The sequence below is a fragment of the Chanodichthys erythropterus genome, chromosome 18 (assembly GCF_024489055.1).
Source record: "Chanodichthys erythropterus isolate Z2021 chromosome 18, ASM2448905v1, whole genome shotgun sequence".
NCBI classification, from domain to species: domain Eukaryota; kingdom Metazoa; phylum Chordata; class Actinopteri; order Cypriniformes; family Xenocyprididae; genus Chanodichthys; species Chanodichthys erythropterus.
In genome coordinates, this window is record NC_090238.1 from 3,907,662 (window position 1) to 3,921,008 (window position 13,347).

General features: G+C 36.1%; 1 pseudogene; it reads right to left on the minus strand.

Moving 5' to 3' along the window:
- Positions 1–9,121: 9,121 nt before the first annotated feature.
- On the minus strand, positions 9,122–10,451 carry LOC137007134 (b(0,+)-type amino acid transporter 1 pseudogene; annotated as a pseudogene).
- Between the last annotated feature and the right edge of the window lie 2,896 nt (positions 10,452–13,347).

The window sequence follows — 13,347 nt, forward strand, 5'->3', positions numbered from 1 at the left end:
GCTGAAATGTCGTGCCTCAGAGCTTTGATTCTGAAGAGGATGAAATGAAGAAAGAGAAATGCTTCAACAAGATCAAAGTTCTTGTTCAACATTAACTACACTGGCAGAACAAGTTCTCATGGCTTCACAATATATTGGATTTACAAATAGACTCTTATCTTCTTGCAGATATATATTTGCTGTCTGATGAATAACATTGTGTAACCTCTGTAATCAGTTGTGCCAATGCACACAGTTTATAGAATTTTACCTGATAATTCAGCAGGGTGTACACTTAGACAACTCTAGGCTAGACAACACATTGAATATAATTCTCATGTAGGACTGTTCAACTGCTATGAAATAAATCATCAAGCAACAGATCTGTATAATCATTTCTGAAAGATTGCACCACAATGAAATAGTTAGGTGTTTCATGAGTGATCTGAATAAGGATAAAGACATGCTTCATGAATTTATTTTATCAGTATTTTATATATATATATATATATATATATATATATATATATATATATATATATATATATATATATATATATATATACACATTTAATATTCTTTTTTTAATAATCTGATATAAGAATAATGTGTTTGTTAAAGAGTGGCCTGTTTCAATTATTTAAAAAGTATATTTTGGCACTGGTTGCAACAACTGAATAATATTCTGTGGTTGGAATATATTATTCAGTTTAGTAGTAACGCCTTTACCTTCAGTAGTATGCCTTTCTTTACTAGTGGTTTAAAATTTATCTTTCCTAATCTTTTGGCCACTTCTTGTTTTTCTAGATCTTTTGGGTTGAGGCTAAATTCCAAGCTCGGAGCCTCGCCTGGGACAGCACACCAGATATGCTTATTTTACTCTTTTACTCTATTCAGTCATTTGTAAGTGTGAACTTGTGAATACAACTGCCACTGGTAATAGGACATTATTTTCTTATTTATTTTCAAAGATTAATTTTTGGTGTTTTTGCTTTCTTATTATGAGGACAGGAAGAAGACTGGAAGCAGAGTGAGAGAGGGACGGGGATGGGGACGGGATCGGGAAAGTCGAAGATCGTCCAAGAGTTGAAACTCGAAATCTAGTCACCCGAGCTGGCTGTCAGCCCACAAGGCTATCAGTGCAGATGATAGGACATTATTTTCAACTTGACCACAATGTTTTATTCTCCATCATTCAATGCATATTGCCATACATAAATGAACATGTATGTTATGTCATTGCAGATTAAAATCTATAAATCAAAGATTTTATTGCATTTATGAAGAAAAGGTTCAGCACCCAAGGCTTTATATTCCCTCAATGGTGTCAGTGTCTTTGGGCAGATTAATGAGGCGGATTTCCAGCCATGGCCATTTTAGGATTGTTTGTGATTTGGTCTTAGTGACTCAGGAGTCCTCTTCTTGACTACTCCTAACTTTTCATGGATTTAGGAGTTGGTTTTAGTGCTAAAATGCTTTGTGAAATACTCTTAGGCTGCGCTCACACTGTCAGTCCAAATCTGATTATTTGTGTATCTGATTGGAATCTGATCTAAAAAGATTGACTGTAGATCTAAACAGATTTGTAAAAATCGCATTCCATGTGATTTTTTGCCATTCACGCTAAATCTGATCAGATTACAATTGGATATGCTCAAAAATCGGATTTGGACTGACAGTCTGATTGCAGCCTTGGCGTAAAAATTTAGTAGTCCTACAATTAGGACTGACACGCCCATTATTTCAAGAGTTTCTCCTAAATTGACAAGTTAGGAGCTACATTTAGCTAAGATGTTTTGTGAATACGGCCCCTGACATGTTAAATAAGGATGGCATACAAAATTTGCAAAGTGATGGCACCAAGAGTGAAAACAACTAATATAACAAGCCCACAAACGATAGACAAGGGCCAAATACTAATAAGCAGTCCAGAATAATACATATTGAGTGAACAGGCCAGGGTAAACAGGTGTAAGTCATACACATATAAACAGCCCAGGAATAATTTGTAATCAAGGGTCAGCTTGCTCAGTGCTGCCTACATATAGGCCAAGGCTGATGAGCTAACAGGCCAAGGGTTTGTAAGAGAGTTAGTATTCAGGTGGGAGAGATATCTAATGGTGCTTATCGGAATCAGCCTGATGGACAGACTTTATAATGATATTGCTGAAGGAGAATGTTAGAAAAAAATATAATTATAATCAAATAGTGGAAAAAGTGGAATAAGTGTAATATTGTGGAACTGCCTGGCAGCCTCAAAGTCTAAATTGCAATCAGGGTGGATCAATGTATCAAATTAATTTGGCTTGAGAAAGCAAGATGCAGAGTTATGGGCTTTATTTAACAAAAAAACTAACTAACAAAACTACCCCGTGGGGGAAAACTCAACCGTTAGATGACGAACTGGCACAGGACTGCAAACACAAGGAAAATAAATAGGAGAGTAAACAAAGCAGGTAACAATTAAGGCAGGGTGACCATATTTTGATTACCGAAAACGAGGACACTCGGCCCGGCGATGAGATACTCAAATGATACTCGAAATTTACTCAAAGATGCCTTGTAATTTCAATACATTTAAAGTAGGCCTATGCCTCCTCTGTATGGATAGAAAATTGTTATATTACAAAATACTATCTATAACCAAAGACACAAATTCAGATAGGAATCCGCGACACTGAGAATATAGTTACCTTTATGGAATAATCCACTAATGTCTTGAGATACAATCTGAACTAATATTCTCAGTTGCACGTGCATTATTAATATATGAATAGTCTCGTAACACCGGTAAATTTAATGGCCCAATGAAAATCTTTATAAAAAACAACCAGGACGGCCAGGACAGGATGTGAAAACAGGACATGTCCCTAAATTAAGGACAGGGGCAAATACACCAAAAATCAAATAACATGAAGTGCAAGGTAAAGACAATAAGCAGGAGAACACATGACACATATAAACAAACATGACATATATGTTTGTGCTCCATGTGCTCAAACAAAACATGACACAAACACGCAGCCGGTGAGAGCTCTTACCGACTGCATGTCCACACAAAACATTACAACATGAAAGTATGTGGCCGATGAAAAACATGAGCCACAGCACAAGACAAAACAAGAAAGCATGCCGCTGATATAAACACAAACTGCATGCTACACAGAACACAGCGAACTAGGGCTGTTTGATTTCGGATTTTTTGGAATCAATTCCGAATCCTGTTTCTGGAATCGAAAGAATCAAATCCAAGAATCGATTCCTCACTTATTTTCGATACTTTTCTTTTTTCAATACCAACACAGTTTCTAACATTGTCGCATCTTACCGTGCCACACAGCGAGAAACTCTCTACACCGGGCGTGACAAAGCAACCGTTGCAAATCCATTTGTCCTTCCTATTAGACGTTGCAAGTGCTGCTTGGTCATAAATAGAACGAGGCATTTACTTCGGGTTTTGTCACGTCGTGCTTCCTGCGTCAGGTTTTCAAGAAATTAATTTAAAAATAAATGTTTAAATGACTGTATTTTAGAATCAATCATAATAGTCATTAGAATGATTAGAAGACATTCATTTTATTTGAATGAAAATAAAAAATGTTTCTGGGCCAATACAACTCAAAATTATGGAGCAGGTCACATGTAGTCACAACTGACTATCACTGTTATTTGTCATGTTAACCCTTAAATGCATGACTGTTTCGCCAATCATTATTACATATTCAGGTCTTTATCGACCCGGATCTATATCTAACACGGAAGGATCTCTACCTGTCGTGATAATATAAAACTCCTCTGATATTAGAGTAATAATTACAGAAGAATAAAATAAATCATATTTTGTTACCTTTTGGAGCTTGAAAGGGCTCCGTTTGATCAGATGTTTTATGCCATTATCACTGTTCTCATCAGAGCTCATTTCCCAGTAAATTCAGCAAATAATAGGCTAGTTTTATGTTTGAGGTCACGAATATGAGCTCATTCGCGATCTCAAACGTATTCTCAAAACTATATATTTTATATATAAAGTATATAAAATAGTTATATATAGTTATATATAAAATATATAACTATATATTTTCAACATCTTCAAAATCAATATTTGAGCCCTAACAGCTTCACTAGATCCATCCAGTAACAGTTACAGTCATATTTGATTGCGTTCAGTTGTGTAAATCGCTGAGCCATTTCATGTTTTTCTTATTCTTTCCTTTTCTGTCTGAATGAGTCGTCACTTCAGCATTGTGTGTCAGACATTGCCACCTTGTGGAATAAAGGTTAATTGCACTTATTCCGTCATATAAGATTCAATTATTGTTGTGCAGAAAAAAATATACATACACTCATACACACCTTGGGTCGTTAGTGACCCTATACAATTTTTTTTACAAAAAATGAATTCAAAAATAGACTTTATAATTTTATGATTTTTTTTCTTGTTATATTCTTTATAATGAATTGATTGAGGAATACCAAGAAGGTTGATGTCTAACTTTAAAAAACGAACGAGGAGATGACGTCCCAGGTCACTAAAGACCCGATGTATGCATTTAAGGGTTAATAAATAAGAATTCTGTCATTTACATTTCAGTATATGGTGATTACTAAATGATTGATCAAATTAAGAATATACCCTATAACAGTCATTTAACAGTTTGCATTTAGGAAAGCATAAAACAAAACAGCATATTGAAATAGAGGGGAAATAATGACAAAAAAAGTTACTCAGACGTACAGTGAGCTGGTCCTTCAGAGCTGGTTTTTCTTTTGAATAGGCCTATTTTTCCAAAATTAGACTGATTAACGAGTAAGATCAAACCCCGCCCAGCAACCGAATCTAAAGATTTCATTAGGTCAGTCATTGCACTGATTGCCTACACAGTGCTGAAATAATCATCCTACCCTAAACCATACTCTGTGTCACGACTGGATCCATTTATTTAGTCTGAACTTTATTTCTTTACAGGTGACGTAATTGTGTTGACAAATGAAATCGGCTACATGCCGCGGTTTTTGTTAAAAAAAATCTTAAAGGGGAGTCGATTTCCCTTAATGGAATCGATTCCAACCTTTGGAATCAACTCTCAATTCCCAAAGCCTCGAAATCGAGGAACTGATTTTTTTGGAATCGATTCCCAGCCCTACAGCGAACGGGTGAACTCGAAACCGCTCACTCAAACGACGAGACCAGAGCACACGAGAATGAGCAAATGCTCAGACACATTGAATGAATCCCCCGAGCCCCGATAACTGAAACCAAACTAGACACAGCTAACAAATTTTAGTTCCCAGAACATTCCCAGAACATTAGTTTTTGGTTCTCTGCTGTACGTTATTTTTTAAGGTTTGTTTTTTGTTAGCCAGGAAAGTTTTCTTAACAGAAATAGAATGTTAGTTTTTGGTTTGTAGATTGTTATTCTAATTCTGTCAGGACCACTATGGTCAAATTTGATTGACAATTAGCATACAGTTTGGATTGACATTATGGTTCCATTCTGGGCAAGAACTCCCTCTGCATCCATGCAGCCTAGCATGGATAAGAGCAGGGAGAGCAGCGATAACCCCTAGGGCAGTGGTTTTCAACCTGTGGGCCGCGGCACACTAGGGGGCCTCAGTGATCCTCCAGGTGGGCCGCGAGATAAATGAAAATTAATTTAAATATATTAATATAATTCTTTTGGTGGATCCGAAATGGTCGATATTCATATTCGTGCATTTTATTAATATTTATGTTAATCGTTTATGGCTTATGATTAATCAGTTTTACTTTTGATTTCATATATTTATGTACTTCTACTTTATATATAGGCTATATTAATTCTTATCATATTTTTAACTGTTTACTTGTTATTGTACCCTTATGGTTATTCTTATTAATTTAAGAGTATGCTTGTTATGTCCAATTGTTCTTCAAAGTGTTCCAGTGTGACAGGTCACACTGACACGTTTGTGGTTAGATATTGGACGCCTGCCAAGTACTGCAGAAGTTATGTTTTTCAGAATTAGTGCTCATTTGAATCTGATCAAAATATGTCTGTTATTGTTTCTGCTGACATTTTATAGTGTAAGATTTGCAAAATTCCCTAAGGGTCAAATCGACTTTTATATCTATTTTTGGCATCTGACCAGTTTATGATATAATGTGTAAAACCATTTAACCTTTTCTTAGAACAAAAACATCAGTTTGAGTGGGTTGAGAATTTCCCTGTATGCTTATGGTATAATATGGACTGAGTCGTTGATAATTTAGCTTTTCCCTCTTTTGCTCTCCTGGGCTTCTGCTTCTTCTCTCTTATCTGCAAATGTCTTAATTATTATTTCTTTCTGTATATTCTGATCTTCATCTATTAGATACAATACTCTGGATTTTACAATACTCTAAATTTATCATTAACTATTGACTACTCCTTTATGATGGTTATTTTACCTTTTAGTTTTATTAAGTATTTTCATTATCGATTAAAGTTTGCGTGTTAGGCTAAATTTAATTATAATGAATAATTAATTTTTCATCAACGTCATCACAGCCTGGATCTCTCAAGTTTTCGCATCATCCTTGATTTAATTATTAATACGTTACATTTAATAAATTAAATTAAATTAATTTAAAAAAATACATTTAAAACAAGGCACCACCTCTCTCGTACGTATTCTGTGATTGTTTCGGTTCAGCCCAGTCTGTTTCTCATCGTGCTGCTGTGAAATACAGATTGAACGGTGCTCAAAACGCAAACTCTCTCAGTTGGAAAACGAAAACCTGTGTCGCTAAAAAGGTTTTGATGGATGACGATTGAAATGAAGGTAAAGACGATTACAGTGACATACAGGAGTCGTACATTAGGCATGCGCGAGTCCGCAGAACGATGCGCAAACAAACCGTGCATGTGCGCTCTCGACTCACTGATCGCTATAACATCGTATTTCTGCATGAACACAGTTCAATATATTCGCGTAATTGTCAAAATTAATGTACTGTGAGTGATTTATAACGGATGTTCGAAGAACAAGCGTGTTTTGGAGAAGTTTGAGAGGATCAGTAGTGTTATATGTGTTATATGTCAATCATTTTGAATAGATCCGCATAATTTTTAAATTCAGTCCATTGGTATCTCCCTGTGGTCTTATTTGGTATGGCAGGTTGACTTGTGCTTAAGTTACTGTATTACTGAGCAAAATAAGTACTTTTAAGTTGTAAAGAATGTCTGCAAAGTATGTGTGCAAAAATAACTAAAGGTTTAAATCTATCTTGAGTTTCTTCTTTAAAGAAATAATAACATGGGGTTTAAAAGTAATAACACTGAAATACAAATGTACAAATGAAATACTACTGGAGTCATTGTAAACTTTTGATGTTTTTGTGTGTTTTTGTACAGTTTTGTACAGTAATTCCTAATGATGTATTTGGTAATTACTAGTGGGTTGGTATGATCTTCACTTTAAAATACTGATCCAAATAAGTAGTAGTTACTTTAGAGTTATATAGTAACTTTTGAGTTAATACTATCCAATAGTTTACAAAAACTTCAAAAGTTTACAAAGACTTCAGTAGTTACTAGAGAGTTATCATGCTTTTCCATGCCGCTATCAATTTTGGGCCCTATGAAAGAATATGAGGTTGGGGCCCCTACCGCACACAATCCGCACCAAACATACAAGTCAACCTAGCTATCCAAAATCTTTGTCTGCAATTTAATAATAATGACCTATTACTTTTGCTATTGCTTTTGACCTCTAGGTATCAGAATTTAGTCAGAGACCATGGCTATAGCACTAGCAGATGATTTATTATGCAAATGTAAAAGAATACAGTACAGTAATCAAATATTCATATTCATACATTCTTATACAAAACCAATTGTTTAGTCAAAAATTCAAGAAGGTCCATATTTTAAAGCTCTTTCTAACTTGTACTCAGCCTTAAAATAACAGTTCTTGTAAGTATTAACTATAGCGTTTGTTACAATAAGGATATAATTGCAGGTAAGATCATTTTTTCTTTCTTTTGTTATGAAAATAGCAACACAGTTAGAAACTATAGCTACAACACGCCACAGTTGTAACATAAATCTTTAGTGAACAATCTATTCTCTTAACAGATTATCTATTATAAATTCTACAACTAGTCAAAATTTGCCACAATAAATACAATAGAACGTGATAAATTCTAGTAGATAATTCTAGTAGATTCTAGATAAATTCTTGCAGGATGATATTTTCCCCTCTTTTCATCAGTCATTTTAGTGACTGTTTTAGATCGTGTTCGACTTTCTCCGTAGCGTTTTACAATCCTCAATAGAATCCAAATGGGTTGCACATTTTATCATCAGCGTCGCAGAGGAACGGCTCGTGCAAATCTTAACACTTTTGGAGCGTGCTGGTGAACGTGCCTACACTGATTTGCACACCACTCATGAAAAAGTTAAACAATTGGGTTTCAGTTACAGTCATATTGCACAGACAATTGATCTGTTCAGTTCGTACAGCTTATAAAAGCTCAGAACGCGCAAATATACAATTAATTAATAGCCTGATTATTCTACGTTTCGGTGTGGGCGTTCAGAGTACCGGCAACATGTGAGAACTGCCGGTGCGCGAGAAGTGCTGCGCACCGGCCCACTTCGAGCACTGGCTGTTACTACTAATAAAACCGATCTCTGGGGGCCCCAAAAGTGCGTGGGCCCTTAGAATCGTCCTAACTTTTCCCCCCTTAGCGGCGCCCCTGTGCTTTTCACTTTAGAATACTGATCCAAATAATTATAATTCCTTCCGAAGGATTTGGTAATACTTCAGTCATTACTAGTGGGTTATTATGACCTTTAATTTTGAATTAATTATACATTATGCATCATTCATGTTAATTATGAACATGCATATAGTAGTTCTTAGTAGTTCTCTGGGAGGTATGAAAAAAATAGTAGTTACTGATTAGCTAATAGTGAACTACCTTCAACTGAGCACTATTACTTACTAATTCATTCATCAGAGTTTATTATTAGTTAATAGTAGTTACTAGAGTGTTAATAATGCATTACTCATTTGTTCCTGTGTATTTATTCATTAATGAAGGATCAGTATTCTAAAGTGTTACCGGATGTTTTATGCTCTATAATTGTCACAACAAAAATGCATTACGATGTTAAACTTATATTACATATCACACAACCACTAGGAACCAGTTATCACCAGGATTACTGAGGGTATATATGTACTGGCTAACGAGGGGCTTATGATAGAAGAGTGCAGTTGATTAGTTGACATGGAGATTAACCACGGTATCTATGGAAATTAACAAGAAAGCAATGTAAGCACAGGAAACAGGAACTAAAAACTATACAGGAGCTATACAGTATGAGAGGGTTTAACTTTTTCTGATCACATATTTCCCAAACAACTTTTTTAAATAATGCACCCTGCTTATGATATACATCCACTGACTAAAGGCCTGTTCACACAGGCTCTGTTCATATTCAGAGTCATGTAAAAAAAATTTTTTAGTCACTAGTCATAAAAATCTTTTATAAATATTACCACATACATGCACTTACAGATCCATAGTAAAATTAATTCTAGTTTCACAGCATGATGCTGCATCTTATCCCTTGATTTGTAAAATGCACTGTATATTTTTTGTTACAAATTTTTATACATTTTAAATATGAGCTATTTATATGTCTTTCTTTTTTGACACTTTGTGTGCAAAACTAAAAAGTCAGCTTACTTGCTCTTGTCAGTGTGACAAACATTGAGGGAATAATTACCTCAGGATGATTGATCTCTTCAGTAACGTGGTTTAAAGTGTTCCAGCCATCATAGGACCACAAACACTGGTAGAATGCTATTCCTATGGGTCTGATGCTCAGTTTGGTCCCGTCAAAGGAGTTTTGGAGGCTGTTGGAGGTGTCCCCTTGAATAAGTAGCACAACTCCCCCAATCATAATTATTATAAGTGCCAGCACCTTCATAGCCATGAATAACACCGTGACCTTGATGGAGGAGCGCACGTTCAAGCAGTTCACAACTGTCAATACCATAATCACTAGGGCTGCCAAACATTTCACTGCTCCATTCGGTGGTAGGCAATCATCATAGAAAGGTGCAAGGGCATTTTGGGCAAAGATGAGTGCCCCGGCAATTATGCTAGCTGGTCTCATCACAAAGTTACTGGTGAAGGCACATATGAATGCCATGATATTGCCTGAAGTGCGCAAGATGTAAATATACTCTCCTCCAGACTCACGAATAACAGTTCCTAATTCAGCGTAGCACAAAGAAGCCAGCATGGCCAACAATCCACTAGCAGCCCATATTAACAGACTAGCACCTGGACTCCCAATGTAAAGCAGCACATACTGAGGAGACATGAAGATTCCAGAACCAACCATGACCCCTGCAATGAGACACACTCCTCCCAGCAGCCCTACTTCAGTCTTCAGTTTTAGCTCGTCAGATGGCCTGTCGTTTTCCTTTGCCATAGTGGAGAAATGCAGGCTATGACTTAGATCTCTTTAAGTTGATTTCAAATGTATAAACAGGACAAAGTAACAAACTTCAACATTTAAAAAGGGTAATCATTACTGGTTTGTGGTCAATGTAAGACTGCATTTGGACTGGAGGTCGCAGTAATATGGATCAGATCAAGCTGGTCTCTGGCTATTCATTTATCTTTTCCTGACTAACATTCTTTAGCTTAATGTATGATAAGGAATACAAGTTCATATTAACTTTTTTATAGAAAGTTTGCAGTAGGGTTGGCACTATTTTTTTAATATTCATACAAGCCCATGTGTTCAAGAATTAGAAGGAATAAATCAATAAATAATACAAATAATAATAAATAGAGCTGTGAGCAGCAATTATTGGGGTTCAAGCACTTTAAAGGGAACCCCAGGTATTAAAACTTGTGTGGCTTAATATAACGTAAATGATGTATCTTACTGAAATATGTAGTAGAAAACCCATGAAAGATTTACATTTTTAAAAAAAATCCATGACATATTTTGGACAATGGGGGGCGGCATTTTGTTTATGTGTACAGTGCGTTCTACATTGATTATGTCAAATGGTTGCACTCGGTGAGCTACTGACACTACCTTGTTGCTATTTTTACCGCAACACAACTCTGAATATAATATACAATGCCACATTGTGCGGCTTTTGGTTGTAATTTCAGATGATGAGCAACAAGAGAAACAATGCAAGTCTTCACTGCTTTAATAGTGATAAGAGGAGAAAAGAATGGGAATTGTGCAGAATGTGGAAGAATAAAACTTCCTAAAGACCCGTGTCTTTGTTCTCTTCACTTTAGACCTGATGTCCTTTAAAGGATTAGTTCACTTCTAAATGAAAATTTCCTGATAATTTACTCACCCCCATGTCATCCAAGATGTTCATGTCTTTCTTTTTTCAGTCGAAAAGAAATTAAGGTTTTTAAGGAAAACATTCCAGGATTTTTCCAGGACCTATGTCTATTTCAGTGCAGCTTCAAAGAGCTCTACACGATCCCAGATGAGGAATAAGGGTCTTATATAGCAAAACATTTGGTCATTTTCTAAAAAAACAAAAAAAAAATTATATACTTTTTAACCACAAAAACTGCTTGTCTTGCACTGGCTCTGCGATCAGAATGCATTATGTAACTTAAGGTTTGAGCTAATAGAAAGGCAACAATAACTCAAATATCCACTCATTACAATCGAAGTCTGCAGAAGAGCATCACTGAACACACAACACGTAAAAACCTTGAAGCAGATGGGATACAGCAGCAGAAGACACACAAGAACAACAAATTGGTGCTACAGCAGTACTACTGGAAAATGCAAGATTTCAGAAACGTTGCCTGGTCTGATGAGTCTGGATTTCTGCTGCAAAATTCATATGTTAGAGTCAGAATTTCACAAATCATGAATTCATCCTGCCTTGTATCAACGGTTCAGGCTGCTGGTGGTGTAATGGTGTGATATGATATTTTATTGGCACACTTTGAGGCCTTTAGTACCAATAGAGCACTGTTTAAACACCACAGGCTATCTGAGTATTGTTGCTGACCATCTCTTTATAACCACAATGTACCCATCTTACCTTACAGCAGGATAACGTGCCATGTCACAAATCTCAAATCATCTCAAACTTGTTTTCCAGAACATGACAATGAGTTCACTACACTCAAATGCCCTGATGAAAAAATGTATATTTTGAAACATGGCAGCTGGTTTGAGCTGGTTTATGCTGGTCCTTAGTTGGTCATGAGCTGGATTAAACTGGTCCTGAGATGGAGCTAGTTGATTAGCACCAGCTTAGGACCAGCACTTGACCAACTTAAACCAGCTCATGGCCAATTTAAGCAGAACTAAGTAACTTTTTTTACCTTCATAAATAGTTTTCTAAGTCCTTACAATGGTTAATTGACTTGTAGTGGTGTGTTTGAGGCGAGCACTAACCCCCTCTGGCACGTCTACGCCAGAAAACAGCACCTGCAAGTTGAGCTGCGCCGACCCGACACAATCTCGCCTCATGTTCACGTTCACGCGAGAGTGACAAAATGCGTTACGGTAATTCAAAAACAATGTTTATATTATGACTTTATAAGACAATTTCGAAAATTACCCACCTCCATCAAGATTTCTTGTATTGTATTTACAAAACTACTGCGCTGGTGAGTGTAGTAGTCATTGTAGTCCAGAGCTGCGCTTGGAGTGTTTACAACAGTGTGATTCACTGAAGGAACCTGTAGGGGGAGCTTTGCAAAGGACCAGCATAAATCAGCTGAAATCAGTTGTCATACTTCAAAACACCTAGTCAGCATATGCTGTTTTTTTAAACAGGGTGGCCTCCAAAATGTCCAAATCTTAATCCAATAGAGCAGCTCTGGGATGTGGTGGAAGTTCGTGGAACAGGAGATTTGTATCATGGACAAACCTGCAGCAACTGCGTGATGCTATCATGTCAATATGTACCAAAATCTCTGAGGAATGTTTTTTGAGCAACTTGTTGAATCTATTTATTTATAAAATACAATTAAATTGTTCACTGAAAAGATTGGAAATCTTTTCTTTGTACATTTGTCAGGTAAATAAAGGTACAAGAGTATTAATAAATCAGATTCTTGATTTTATTGCATTTTACAAAATGTCCCAGCTTTTCTGGAAATGGGGTTGTATGTTTGCCCCTTTTGTAATAGTTGCGTATTGCCCTCCTATCCCCCTCTTTAGACCCGGCCCAGACTGAGGGTTAGGTCAGAGCGCTGGCCTTCTAAACACACTATCAAAACATAATGTTCACATATCTTATGGTTTAGACAAAATTAAGGACACAGCTGTGAAACCTTATAACATTTGTGAAATTAACTTTCTTCTGTTAAGACATAATAGT